Raw genomic sequence first — 15625 nt, 5'->3', positions numbered from 1 at the left:
TCTGCTTAAACTCGAGGTGTGATGGATACATTCCCTAAATACTAGGAAACCCCCATGGCTTGAATGACAGGATGGACATAAATCTTTTTCTAATATGAATTTTATTTAATTAATATATTGATAAATTACCCTGCATTACAATGCAAGATGTTGTTCAGTGCATGTCTTTTTTCTTTTTGGATTTTTTTTTTTTGTGCAGTTGAAAAAGAAAATGCTTTGATGAAGGCTCTATACCCGAAACATGTCAGCATATACTCTGTACCTTGTCGCAATAAAGTACTGTACTTTTATTCAAAAGCACGTCGAGTCGCCAGCCCTTCTGAAATCCCATTAATATTAACTCAAGACAGAAGGGCTGGCGACTCGACGTGCTTTTGAATAAAAGTATAAAATAGTATAAAACATAAAATAAAACAGGTCAATGGACCAATTTTAAAAATGTATTTGAGAGTGTAGAGAATGTACAGGTGTGAGAACTCAACTGGTTAAAGTGGAACTTTAGTCAGAAAACGTCTCACTAGATCACTTTAGGCCCGCCCCTTTTGCATGTACAGCTACAGTATATCACAAAAGTGAGTACACCCCTCACATTTTTGTAAATATTTTATTATATGTTTTCATGTGACAACACTGAAGAAATGACACTTTGCTACAATGTAAATTAGTGAGTGTACAGCTTGTATAACAGTATAAATTTGCTGTCCCCTCAAAATAACTCAACAAACAGCCAATAATGTCTAAACCGCTGGCAACAAAAGTAAGTACATCCCTAAGTAAATTTGTCCAAATTGGGCCCAAAATGTCAAAATTTTGTGTGGCCACCATTCATTTCCAGCACTGCCTTAACCCTCTTGGGCATGAAGTTCACCAGAGCTTCACAGGCTGCCACTGGAGTCCTCTTCCACTCCTCCATGATGACATCACGGAGCTGGTGGCTGTTAGAGACTTTGCGCTCCTCCACCTTCCATTTAAGGATGTCCCACAGATGCTCAATAGGGTTTAGGTCTGGAGACATGCTTGGCTAGTCCATCATCTTTACCCTCAGCCTCTTTAGCAAGGCAGTGGTCATCTTGGAGGTGTGTTTGGGGGCGCTATCATGTTGGAATAATTACCTGCGGCCCTGACTCCGAAGGAGGGGATCATGCTCTGCTTCAGTACAGTGACTTAAAAAAGTATTCATACCCCTTGAAATTAACCACATTTTGTCATATTCATTTACAACCAAAAACGTAAATGTATTTTATCTGGATTTTATGTAATAAACCAACACAAAGTGGCACATAATTGTGAAGTGGAAGGAAAATTATAAATGGTTTTCAATTTTTTTTTAATAAATATCTGAAATGTGTGATGTGCATTTGTATTCAGCCCCCCTGAATCAGTACTTTGTAGCACCACCTTTCCCTGCAATTATAGCTGCAAGTCTTTTTTGAGAATGTCTCCACCAGCTTTGCACATCTAGAGCGTGACATTTTTGCCCATTCTTCATTGCAAAATAGCTCAAGCTCTGTCAGATTGGATGGAGAGCGTCTGTGAATAGCAATTTTCAAGTCTTGCACATATTCTCAATTGGATTTAGGTCTGGACTTTGACTGAGCCATTCTAACACATGCATGCCGTCGTCTTGCTGCAAGGTGAACCTCTGCCCCAGTCTTTTGCAGACTCTACCAGGTTTTATTCTAAGATTGCCCTGTATTTGGCTCCATTCATCTTCCCATCAATTCTGACCAGCTTCCCTGTCCCTGCTGAAGAAAACCATCCCCACAACATGATGCTGCCACCACCATGTTTCATGGTGTGTTCAAGGTGATGTGCAGTGTTAGTTTTCAGCCACACATAGTGTTTTGCTTTTAGGCCACAAAAATTACATTTTGGTCTCATCTGACCAGAGCACCTTCTTCAACATGTTTGCGGTGTCCCCCACATTTTCTCGCATACTGCAAATTGGACTTCTTATGGCTTTTTTTCACCAATGGCTTTCTTCTTGACACTCTTCTATAAAGGCCAGATTTGTGAAGGGTACAATTAATAGTTGTCCTGTGGACAGATTCTCCCACCTGAGCTGTGGATCTCTGCAGCTCCTCCAGAGTTACCATGGGTCTCTTGGCTGCTTCTCTGATGAATGCTCTCCTTGCCCAGCCTGTCAGTTTAGGTGGACTGCCATGTCTTGGTAGGTTTGCAGTTGTGCCATACTCTTTCCATTTTCCAACAATGGATTGAAAAGTGCTCTGTGAGATGATCAAAGCTTGGGATATGTTTTTATAACCTAACCCTGCTTTAAACTTTTCCACAATTTTATCCCTGACCTGTCTGGCCTTCATAATGCTGTTTGCTCACTAAGGTTCTCTAACAATCCTCTGAGGGCTTCACAGAACAGCTGTTTTTATACGGAGATTAAATTACACACAGGTGGACTCTATTATTTAGCTGACATCTGAAGGCAATTGGTTCCACTAGATTTTAGTTAGGGTTATCAGAGTAAAGGGGGATCAATACAAATGCACACCACACTTTTTCACATATTTATTTGTAAAAACATTTGAAAACCGTTTATCATTTTCCTTCCACTTCACAATTATGTGCCACTTTGTGTTGATTTGTCACATAAAATCCCAATAAAATATATTTACGTTTTTTGTTGTACCATGACAAAATATGGAAAATTTCAAGGGGTATGAATAGTTTTTCAAGGCACTGTATGTCACAGTACATGTTGGCATTCATGGTTCCCTCATTGAAATGTAGCTCCCCAGTGCTGGTAGCACTTATGCAGGCCCAGACCATGACACTCCCACCACTATGCTTGACTGTAGGCAAGAAACGCTTGTCTTTGTACTCCTCACCTGGTTGCTGCCACACATGCTTGACACCATCTGAACTAAATAAGTTTATCTTTGTCTCATTAGACCACAGGACATGGTTCCAGTAATCCATGTCCTTAGTCTGCTTGTCTTCAGCAAACTGTTTGCGGGCTTTCTTGTGCATCATCTTTAGAAGAGGCTTCCTTCTGGGACAACAGCCATGCAGACCAATTTGATGCAGTGTACAGTGTATGGTCTGAGCACTGACAGGCTGACCCTCCACCCCTTCAACCTCTGCAGCAATGCTGGCAGCACTTATACATCTATTTGCCAAAGACAACCTCTGGATAGGATGCTGAGCACGTGTAGTCAACAACTTCTTTGGTCGACCATGGCGAGGCTTGTTCTGAGTGGAACCTTTCCAGTTAAGCCGCTGTATGGTCTTGGCCACCGAGCGGCAGCTCAGTTTCAGGATCTTGGCAATCTTCTTATAGCCTGGGCCATCTTTATGTAGAGCACCAATTTTTTTTTTTTTTTTTTCAGATTCTCAGAGAGTTCTTTGCCGTGAGGTGCCATGTTGAATGTCCAGTGACCAGTATGAGAGAGTGAGAGCGATAACACCAAATTTAACACACCTACTCCACATTCACACCTGAGACCTTACAACGCTAAAGAGTCACATGACACCAGGGAGGGAAAATGGCTAATTTGACCCAATTTGGACATTGTCACTTAGGGGTGTACTCTCTTTTGTTACCAGCGGTTTAGACATTCATGGCTGTGTGTTGAGTTATTTTGAGGGGACAGCAAATTTACACTGTTATGCAAGCTGTGCACTCACTACGTTATATTGTAGCAAAGTGCCATTTCTTCAGTGTTGTCACATGAAAAGATTGAAAAAATATTTACAAAAATGTGAGGGGTGTACTCACTTTTTTGAGATACTGTATATAAAACATTACAGATAAGTGCCTATACTGTTTAAAATCCAGTAATACACTGTGTTACTCACCCTGTTCTGCATTTGCTCAGTTGCTCTATATTTTAAGGCACTGTGCCAAATTTGTAGAGGCCGATCTGCTGACAGCCTTAAAGTGGAAATAAACCCTCCTATTCTTTATAGACAAAGAAGCTGCTTCTTTTTAATCTTCAACTGCCATGGTGCTGCACATGTGATCTGTTAGGACGCCAGCCATTTGATGGTTTTTTACAGTTCGGTTGAGAACACATGTAAATGGGACAGTTGGCAATCCTGGTATTCCAGGAATATAACTGTTTTTTGAAACCGTTAAATCAATGAGTTTAGTTCTGCTTTATGATTTACTGTTGTTCAGGGACTCTGGGCTTCAGCAAAATGGCAGCCTCTAGCGAGAAGAAACAGGAGCAATGTTGGAGGCAATTTGCAGCACACACTAATTTTGGTAGTGTGATTATTAATGTGGAATGTATAAAGAAACATTATTTCTAAAGAAAATTATCCTTTATCAAGTTGTTAAGGATAAAGTTCTGCTTTAAGGAAGTATAAACAATATGAAGTGTGCCCCCCCCCCTTTTTTTTTTATGGTAACAAGATGGTTTGGAAGAAGACATTCTAATTTCAAACCCAGGAAGCAAAAGTGCTTGCTGAAACGGTTCTAAAAGGCCAACCAATTATGTGTCATAGCTTCATGTATAGTGTTCTGTCTACTCATACTTTGTCTGTACTTTCCAGTGGTACCCATACAAAGTAAAGATTATTGCAAGCTACAAAGAAAGTCAAATTTTTGTGTCTGTATCTTTCCTTCAATTTTTTTTTTTTAAAGAGTGTGGCAAGTAGTGGAAGGTCAGAGACCTGGGATTGCTGATTAGCAGTGCAGTGGAAGCCTATTATCTCCATTTTGCAGGTGTAAAATCAGGGTGCTGGTTAATCAACTGGCTAATTATTTGCACTTACACATAGGTTTACAAGCAGTCATATAGTGGTAGTATACACAGGCATTTTGGATGAACTTAAGGTGCATTTGCAATGTATTTATTGTGCTGTATTGAGAAGAAAAAGTAAAGCACACTTACAACTGGCACAGAGAATGCAACTGGTCAGGTAAGGGTGTATTTTTTCAGTTGAATTCTATATTCTACCTAGATTACAGTATGAATGTATGTAAGATACAGGACTTTTCGTTTTTCCATTATTGAGAACGAATGCTTTTATTGTTCATAGTTCAATTTTTTTATCCATTTTAAACTTTCCATTGTGTGTTCTTGCTTATGCAAGGCAGATTTGGAAATAATGGACAGTCCATATACTTCAATGTTTTTCACTAGCAGCATTGTAACCTGTATTGGCATTGCAGGCTAACACCCAAGGTGGTTATCTGGAAGTTTCTCCCATGTTCTTTGTAGTGCTTCTGCTTTGTTTCAGTAATGAAATTCAAAACATTTTTGTCTGTAATTATTCAAAATGTTATTACCCATACTGAACACTCAATGACTTAAGGTGGATTAATTAAACTGTAGCTGCTTTGCCATCTGGGTGCAGCATATTTAGCTGATTTTCTATAAGGAAGATTTTTCATTGAATAAAGTGTTTTTGAAAAGGTGGTTGCCAGGTTGTGTTTTCTAAAAGATAAATGGTAGCCCTAGCTTCAATTAATGCCATAATAACTCCAATAAAAAAGGAAGAGCAGCTGCTTTCTATATGTTTTTCACCTGCCTGCTTTTTGCACACACATGCGTGCACACACACACATAATTCGAATACATTATTTAGAAGATGTTACAGCCTTTTGCAAAAGCCCAGGCAAGTACATTTAAGTTCAGTGCTCTCAATTTACAACATCGCAGAGGGGGAAAAAGAGATGACAGGCATAAACATAATCTGATTTTTATGGCTCAAGCGGATTCATTAAATTAGAGCGCTTGGTGTTAGTGTTCATTAATGAACTGGCGCCATATGCTTTAACTACCCTGGTCAATAGCTGATGAAGAAAAGCTCTTGTTCCGAAAGACAAAATTAAAAAAAAAGGAGGTAGAAACAGCTGGAAAAAAATATCCTTGTTTTGGACTTGTATCAGAGGAGTTGCTTTGATTTCAGTAAACTACAACCGAGGCAATATGGCTCACAATTTGTGACCCAAAGGTAGTCATACATTACTGGAATACAGCCTACTGCGTCTCACATTACACAGATGTGAAGGCCTGATTATAGCTGCTACATAATTAACAGTGATCCGATTTGTTTTGTGGCATAAATGGTGCATGTGTAGAACATTAGCCATGGCACTCTCATTCAAATTCAACTCAAGGGCTCAGCGGCAGGCGGGTCACGAGCTTCAGGGAGTTAAAGCACAAGCTCCTCCATATGTTCTTGCTGCATCTTACTATGGCTACGAGTGCAAGTTAAGTTCCCCAAAGAACCTAATCGTGTTCTGTAATTACAGCGCGGCTTTCTGCTGGCTAGAAATGAGGGAAAAGCTAAAACACTCCCTCATCAGATAATTTGTAAATTACTTTACATGGCGGATGCCTAACTCAGTTGGTTTTCAACTGCTGAAATTATAAATAATTGTAACAGATGTGGCAATATGGCTGGTCTCCAATAAACGAGGCCCTTGGTAATTTGGCCGACCCTTTGACAGGCCAATTTAATAAAATGTGAACAAAATCTTCTTGCTAATAATTTATCATCCTTTTTCCCAACAGAATAAACTTAATTACCCTAGCAGTTAACAAGGTCACACCCAGATGCCAAACTCTGCTACAGTTTTGATAATGCAATCAGGAATTGAGAGGTGATGACAGTGTTGTTGTTTTTTCATTACCTGGCTTCACATAAACACAGGTGGCATAGCTTCCTTGTCAGTTTTTAATAATTACAAGCTATTATGGAATGCATAGTTAGCAGATTGAAAACCACACTTTAGTGAATTTGTCTGAGCATGATTGAGATTTTACTGTATGGAGATTATAATGTTGGGGAAGGCTCCCTAGCTACTTGTACTAATGGATAGCTTTTATGTCTTTACAGGTGACATCGGAGGTTTGCGTGTAGGAATATTTTTAACTTTAAGACCCAGCATTGTGCAAAATGATCAGTGAATCCTGACATTTTAGTTAGCCTTTGTGATGTAACCTTACAATTTAAAGCTTGCATCTGAGCTTAATTGGTTCTAAGAGTGACATTTTTAAAGACAGAGGATAGGTCTTCTAAGGTTAAAGGTTGTGGCTGTCTGATGGCAGTTCATATTTTTTACCTACATTACATTGTACAGTGCTGCCTGTGAGCTTATTTATAAGCATGAACATGTACAGAGCACTGTAATTATTAAGTATATATGGCAACACTTTTCCAGATACAGTTAGAAGCGAGATAAGGATATGTCTGTGTCCATGTATCTGTAGGATCAAGAATTTAAGGTCCTCTTCATCCCCTCTGCTGCCGCCTTTGTAAATCTGTAGAGAGCCCCAATACCTTCCTATATTCAAGGTTATGGCCCCCATAGTCTTTCTTGCCAGTTACAAAGATGATGGGATCTGTATGAAGTAGAGGCACTGATTGGCTGCTTACTCTCTCAAGTAAGAGTGTTTCAGTAGTCATTGAGGTCACTTTTATTGTATAGTGTGCAGGCATGTTGCAGAGGGTTTACCCAAAATCTCAGGAAAGTCTGGTTTCTAGAAAAAAAGTAAAACCAAGACACAGAGGAACACATTGAAGCCTTTATGGCATGTTAAAATATTCTGTTGGCTTTTCAGCAGGACTATGTAGGTTGGAGATTTATGATGGGAAGTTTGGCAAGTCTGAAAACTATATACTAATTTTATCTATGTATGAATTCTGGCCACTATTCAGACATATATGTAGGCATGTTGCATATAGTTTACCTGGCTAAACTATATGTAATATTCCTAGAACTATTTTTCAGCCTCTTTTTTTATAATTACATAGCCCAAAAAAAAAAAAAATCTTGGTGCCTTGCTTTTAGACCTGTTCTTAGGGTTAATTGGGGCACCAGTTCTGAAAATTGCATTGGTTAGACTGCATCAGCTCTAGTTTCTTAGCTATGGTCAAATTATTTATATAATTTTTGTAGTCAGGTTTTGAAAAGATCTTGCTTATCAACTTGTTCTTCTGTTACCTAGTTGGTTTTTGATTACAAGTTAGCAGATATAGTGTGTTTACATTCTTTTAACTGTAATTTTACATGAGAAACATTGGATTTCTAAAGTGTAATTTATTAACGTTATTATAGTTATGATTGTATAGGAGATATGTGTATATTGCCTCTCATGTTCCATTTTTGCAGCTTGAGCATTGTAGAGATTATGGCTACTTCAGAATGGTGCTTCCTGAATTATCCAAATGGATTTTGCTATATTAAATTCCTGATTTTTGAGGGACGACCAGAGTGAAGAGTGGTATATGGCATGTATGCTGTATCTCAAAAACAAAAGCTGATAGTGAAAAATTGGTGATATTTTTTGAAACCAGGGGTCAGATAAACCCAGGAACAGATCTAACATTCGAGGCGTCAAAATGTGTGCTGGCCTGTGTTGTCTTTTAAAATCAGTAGAACTATGACTGACCATAATGCACTAAGCCCCTTATCCTGTAAGTTATGCCATATTTACCAAAAGATTGCATATGATACTTCGGCTTGTTTTCATGTCTTGACTTTTTCTATTAAAACTGAATCAAACTGAATCACTAAAATTTTCTTGCTCTAAAAGCCAGCTAAAAAAGTTAGGAGCCAGTTTTCTTTTAACTAGCAAAGCTTTGTTTTCAAAGACAAAACCCCTGCTCTTATGTAGCCCTGATGTGTATCTTTATAGATGCACAACACAGGTTTATGGAGACAACACGGAGGTGCCGGTATGTGGAGAAAGAAAAAAAAAACTTAAGCTCTGCTGTGGGTAAGCTTGTTTTGTTTTGTTTAGTTTCACATGTTAACCACTTGACTACCAGAATTTTCACCCCCTTCCTGCCCAGGCCAATTTTCAGCGCTGTCACACTTTGAATAACAATTGTGCCGTCATGCAACACTGTACCCAACGTACATTTTAATAATTTGTTTTGAGACAGATAGAGCTTTTTTTTTTGGTGGTATTTAATCACCACTCAGTTTTTATATTTTGCTAAACAAAAAGACTTAAAATTTTGGAGGAAAAAAACATTTTTCATAATTTCTGAAAATTTTGCAAAAAAGTAATTTTTTTTTCTTCCCTGATGTGCACTAATGAGACTGCACTGAAGGCCACTGATAAGTGGCGCTAATGAGCACTGATAGACTGCACTGATGAGGAGGCACTGATGGGCACTGATAGTCTACACTGATGAGGCACTGATGGGCACTGATAGGCGGCACTGGTAGGCTGCACTTATAATCAGGCACTGATTACCAGTGTGAATGTTCCTGTCAGAATTGCCAGTTACCAGCTCTCCCTTCCTCGCGCTGTGTAAGGAAAGTACTGCCCATAAACGGGCAAGTCTGTTTACAATGTGATCAGCTGTGATTGGACACAGCTGATCATTTTGTGAAGAGCTGCTTTGATATGCCCTTTATCTTGATCTGTGATCAGCTGTGGCTGAAGGGGGGCAGGGTTCTAGGAGGACGTCAATAAACTCCCACCCAGAACTAGCCGACCACATGTTCGGCAACCAGCTGCCCAGTGTCATGCAATAGGAATTGCTCACGCCTGGGAATGTGCTGACAAAAGCCCAGGCGCCAGGATGCAATTTCTAGTCACCATGGCGATTTTGGATTTGTCAAACCCTGATATAGTCTTTAAGTTTTTTTTCTTTTTTTTTTGGTGGTGCTGATCATCCATAGCAAAACAGAAACCATTGGTGGGGCTTGAAAATTAAGATGTATATATAGCCATTTTTTTTTCTTTACAGAAGAATAGGAAGATTTTACTAAGTAAATATGTTGGCATTTTTCTCCTTTATAAACATACAAAATGGGTAAATAATTTAAATGCATACACACAAAAGGTCATACATATGCATTTACACAAGCGCACACACACGTGAGTTTGCATGTAAGGTAGTGAGTTTGCATGTAAGGTAAGTTTACCTGTTTTATAATGAAAATCATGAACTAACACAAAGTATGAAAAATACTAGAGGTAGTCTGCGGTTCGTGTTTTTTTTTTGTTTGTTCATGAAATTTTTTTGATGTAAGAAACTGTTCAGATTTGTTTATTTCTGCTAAAGGCTTCTGTGCAAAAGGTCTGACTGTATATTAACACCATTGAATGTCCATTCATATGTCAAATGTAAAGAAAGTGCTTGAAGATCTTTATAAACTGTATCCAAAGTCCACTGTGATGCCATACAGCCTGCCAACGAATATACCTTAAAAGTCAGGCAAATTATTTTCTTACTGATAATGCAATTCTCTTCACAAGAAAATATTTCAAAATAGTGGACTGTTCTCCTTCCTTGGAATGGATGATTCTTTGTGTTTGGTAGAAATTATGATAGTGGTGATGATGCTCATGGTGATGATGGTGCCTCGTGTCTTTGTATCCGATGTCCAGTATGACCTTTATAAAGTAAAATGCTTGGCAGATCCCTCACATGCTTATTCTCCACAACATTTACAGGAGACTGGAAGGTTTTGCACATCTGGTGACTTTCCTTAGCTTTCTGTTTGCTCTTTCTGTGTGGCTGCTGAGGTGGTAAAGGATGGTATGGATAACCCTGTCCCATAAGAGCAGCTGGAGAAGTCACAGGAATTGACATAGCATGGCTAGGTTTGCTTATTGGTCTCCTTCCTAGTTGGCTAATCAATGCAGTAACATTTTTAGCTGAAACTTTGGGGCTTCTTACAGAATGTTTGTTGGACTCCTGGCCTCTTTGCCTTTGTTGAACTTATACCATTTTTGGAGGAGAAGGGTCTAGAAGACTAAACTGCTCAGGATCCAGTGCCTGGGACCTCCGCTGGTGGATGGAGTTTATGGTTCATGGGACTGAGATCTCATCTGATTAGAAGGTCTTGCATGGGAATCTGTCTTTTTGCCTGTGGTTAGAGAACCTGGTCCAAACCTTGAAGTGTAGTTCTCTATTCCTGCAACATACAAATAGTGGTTTCTCCTTTCAATGTTTTTATCCACACATTGCCTCAGACATTCTGTCTGTTCTGTTTCATTTTTAGCTGGGTTATGTCTTCCTAATCCACTCCTGTTTTCAGAGGTCTTTATTGACCTTGCTGTCACTTCTGTGTCTCCCATTTTGCACCTCTGCATGGTTGAGCAGGGTGGCTCTCTTCTTCAGGATAGCATCTGGAGGCACTGACCGCTTGACTCTCAGGGTTTTACTGGAGCTACTGGAATGATTCACGGATGCATCAAAGACTTCATATTTAGTATGATACAAACCTGTAATGTCCTCTCGTGTAACTCTTCCACTGTTGTCAAAATCGTATAACGTGAAGGTCCATTCTTGTCGGTTGCCCTTTTGCATGGAAACATCACACAGAAGTTCCTCAAATTTCAGCTGTTTCTTCGCACATCCATCTGTATCCCTTTCTCCCGTTTTTTTTCTCTTCACAGGTGAAAAGTCCCTCACTCTTCTCAGTGAGGAGAGCAACTTTTAGGTCAAAATGTTCTCCAATAGCTTCCTTTCAAATATTCCCCAATGGGCCCCTTTTGCACCCAGGCTTGTGAATGGGAGCTGCAGAAGTCTTCTGCTTGGCAATCCAATCTAATATGCCTTTCTGAGTCAAGCGAGCATTTACTGCAAAACTGTCACCTTCAGGGCTTTCTCTGGGTTTGCAGACTGCAGCGTGCTTGGAGTAAAGTTTCTCCATCTCTCGGGATCCACAACATCAGACACACATTACAATCCAGAGATCGGACAATCCATCTGCTACGTAAGTTCTGCACACGCCGCTCATACGATCTGGGTCCTAGGAGCGTTGACACCTCATAGACGAGCATCCTGCCTAGTACACACTAAACCAACACTCTGCCAGACACAGAACAGAGGGTGAGGGGCTACACGAGGAGGGGGAGCCTATATAATCATTTTTGATCACCACTGACGCCAGATTGTCTACCTGGTAATGTGAAGCAATCACCATTTAAGACCAGCTTTCTCTATTTTGGCTTGGGAATCATAAAGAGGAATAGAAGCCATGAAACCTCTCACCTTCTGGCACAGGTGCGATGACACCCTGAGACAACAGCATTTACAGTTCTGCAAAGAAGGTCACTTGTTTTTGTGGCATCTAAGAGACATTTGAGCGCATAAAGCATGGAGGGAGAAAGCAGCATAGCTCCAGCTTGTAACCCCTGCTTACCTAGGCTGTAGACCCATTTATCTGTGATATCTTGAGTCCAGACAGCAACGTAGGCTTATCACCGCTCCCCTATCCACCATCCATCCATGGCCCTATCCATCTTCACTGGGAAGAGGAACTGGATGGGAAGAGGAACTGGATAGCAGACTTCTGTTTCGAGCATGAGGCCTGCATTTGACCATAGGAATGCTTCTTGGAAGTCGACAGAGGTCTATCTGACTAAGATGAACTACTCCTCCATGGGGGGCTGGGCGAGCTACTTATAAGACAAAAAAGGTAAGGCCAATCCACATACATCACTTTTTCACAAATAAGGATGCAGCTGGAAGGAATTAGGATGCTTTGCCGACTTCCCCTTTGGGGAAAAAAAAATCCTCGAAGCGGCAGCTTTAAATATGCACGGATGGCATCCACTAAAAGACCAATTAGGTTCCTTTGTACCTGCGATAGGCTAGGCCCCTTAGCCACCTAAGAGTTTTCTTCCAAGGAATACTCCAGATTCTTGTCAGCTTCTTCTTCCTCCTCACCATATCCTGTAACAGGAGAGGAGTGGCTGGAGAGTGCCCCCTTATGTACCTCAGGACTTTCAAGCCAATGAAATCCCCTGAAAACTGTTCATACAGACAAGAAATGGCTGCTGCAAAATCCTACCTAGACACAATGCCTGAGACAGTGGCACAATCAGATAAGGAAAGATGAGAAAATTCAGACCTGAACTGACCTTTAGCGAAGCCCTTGCAGGGCGACCTGTGTAGGGAGCCCTCTCCTTTTCCCCCCATCTCTCTGTGTTTGAACAGTCATGGCACAACCCAACTCCATGAATGGAAGCCGTCAGCCAGCTGAGGGGTAGGGTCTGCCAAAGGCCATATACCTGGTGACAATGATTTTCACAGAAGTGTCCCTGATGCTTCCATTGTCTCCACTTTCCATATGATGCTATTGTGTTGAGAGGGAGGCATTGTGTAAATCACTCCTGATCAGAGATCGCTCTGCACGTGCATTCTGGGCTCCAGGGGATCCGAAATATAGGCTGTGCAGATGCGTCAGATGACATTGTTACATACGTACCTATTTTTTTTTTGTGGAATTTCATTATGCTTTGTACCAAAAACATATTAGATGTATAATATATGTATAGTAATGCTTGCTTTAGAATTTTGCCTGGTCACACTAAACTGAACTTCCTTTTACCTTTTAAAATATTCAAAAAAAATTGCAGGCAATGTTGCCAAAGAAAGCATTATTTGTTCCAATTGTTCGATTTGTTTTGTATTTATAAATATCAGTTATTGCTGTTATAATAGACTATAAGCCTAAATAGCTCTGGAACTCAGTGACACTAAATGATAACCCTTTTCTGCAAATATAATCCATACACCTCCACCACTAAATGGCCCTGTAATCTAATTTTCATGAAATCGTTAATTTCTTAATAAGTTTTTTTGCCTCCTTGTAAGGTCCTACATGAGCTCCTGTACCTCTCCTTTTTCCCCTAAATGTTTTGTTTAGAACAAGCAGTGCATGTTAGTCGCAGTCATGTGTACTGCTTTATATACACTACAAGTCCCATAGCCCCTAGTCCACCTCGGGAGCTAGCAATAAGAGATGGCAACGTTCCTACGTACAGTGGGGCCATGGAGAGCGAACTTATCCACCATCAAGCAGGAAGTCAGATTGCAATAGCAAAAAGAGGAATTTGAAGGAGACTGACAGCAAAAGAAGGTACTCCTGTGCAGGCAGTCCTGTTCGCTTCAGTTGGGATACAGCGACTGTACGGACACAGCTGCTGCTTCCAATTTGACAGCCATGTGGGTGCATGGCCCTGAATGCACACTGTCTGTATACAGGGCCGTGCGCCTGCATTCACATGGCTGTAAAATCGGAATAGTAACTGTGTCCATGCAGCCTATGTGTCCCAGCGTTTGCAGCCCTCACATGGGCATATGCTATAACATTTCTCTTCTGCGATAAAGAGCTTGCCTGTTTGCAATGTTTTTGTTGCACTTAAAAGATTAGCTCTATTTTTGTTGAGAAAAAAACATTCCCCTCTGGGGGATCAATGTTCATTGCAGAGATTTTAACAAACTTTTTGCATATTCCTACCTTTTGTTATTTGGAAGATACAGCTTTTTGTGTCCATGTGCAAAATTAATCTAATGGGATTAATAACTTTATAATTATTAATCAGCTGCTGCGCTTGCAGGCTCTGCATTAAGGACCAGGCCTATTTCTGACATTTGTTGTTTATAAGTTAAAAACAGGGATTTTAAATGTTTGAAATGTAGTTCCACCTATACGGTCTCTTTTGCCACCATGGGATTTCAGTTTAGTACTTTTGGTTCTCCAAAAACCTCCATTTGAGAATATTCGGGAGATTCTCTTGCCTACATTATACCATAAGGTGATTTTCTTGGTGGCTATTACCTCGGAATGCAGGGTATCGGAATTGGCGGCATTATCCGGTAGCAGTCCCTATTTAGTGGTCCATAGGGATAAAGTGGTTCTCCGTCCCTGTCCATCATTCCTGCCCAAAGTTGTCTCTGACTTCTATTTGAATGAAGACAATGTGTTGCCTTCCTTGTGTCCCAAGCCAGCTCATCCCAGGGAATTGGCTTTACATACCTTAGATGTGGTTCGTGCGATTTGGATGTATCTGGCAGTCCTTTCGGAGGTCAGACTCGCTGGTTGCTTCTTGGACTACCATCTCCAGGCAGACGGTGACTCAGGCCTATTCCATTAATGGTCAGGTTCCACCTTTGTCCCTGTCATGGTGCAATCTGCTCGGGCGCTGAGTGCTTCTTGGGCCTTCTGTCGTCAGGCATCAATATTGCAAGTTTGCAAGGCGGCTACATGGCCGGCACTGCATACCTTCACAAAAATCTTTAAGGAAGATACTTTGGCATCTGCTGATTCTTCTTTTGGCCGCAAAGTTTTGCAGGCTGCTGTTTAGGAGGGGGTGTTCCTTCTTGAGGGGTGTTTTTCTTTAAACTTCTATTTCTTTCATTCACTGACAGACACAGCTTCAAGTCTTCAGACCATTGGGCTTATGCTCTTGCTCTATAGGTGTAGTAGTAGGCAGAAGCCTTTTTGGTTATGCCCCTGGGCAGTCCCAGAGGGTATACCATCACTTCCTGCTTTTGGACTTCCAGTTTTTTCTGCCTAGTTAAGGAGTAAGGACCTGGCTCTCTGCTGGGATCTGCGGTCCTGGCATTGTTTTCTATTTAAATAGATTTATTTTCTTTTTCTTTATTATTTTGTTCCTGTGTGAACTACAATCAACAGCCAGACTAGGCAACGCACTGGATGTTCTAGATCATTACGGTCTTCCCAGTCTGGCCTGCGATCGTGACCCAACTACTAGCTCCTCACTAGGTTGGCCGCAACATAGCCCCATTGGACGGGGGCTGACCTGCAAGTGAAACAACTCGCAGGGTCGCATAGCCCTGGTCACCACAGCAGTCATGGCCAGAGTCACAGCGTATCTCAGGCCGCAGCACCCCCATTCCAAAATGATGAGCTGGACTGCTGAGAGTGGTAACCATA

At 40.8% G+C, this 15625-nt stretch overlaps 1 protein-coding gene and 1 pseudogene across 2 annotated transcripts in view; one reads left to right on the top strand and one right to left on the bottom strand.

Annotated features, from left to right (window-relative positions):
• CNTLN (centlein) overlaps window positions 1-15625 on the top strand; it is a 712784-nt gene that overhangs the window by 233828 nt on the left and 463331 nt on the right. The window lies entirely within an intron of this gene.
• On the bottom strand, window positions 10152-11751 carry LOC309544396 (protein naked cuticle homolog 1-like; annotated as a pseudogene). The gene has a single exon. The product of its transcript is annotated as a protein naked cuticle homolog 1-like (transcript).

The sequence above is a fragment of the Pelophylax lessonae genome, assembly GCF_965119305.1.
Source record: "Pelophylax lessonae genome assembly, chromosome: 1".
In the NCBI taxonomy this organism is placed as follows: Eukaryota; Metazoa; Chordata; class Amphibia; order Anura; family Ranidae; genus Pelophylax; species Pelophylax lessonae.
Note: the sequence above shows the minus strand (reverse complement) of the source record. Positions and strands in the feature narration are given on the sequence as shown.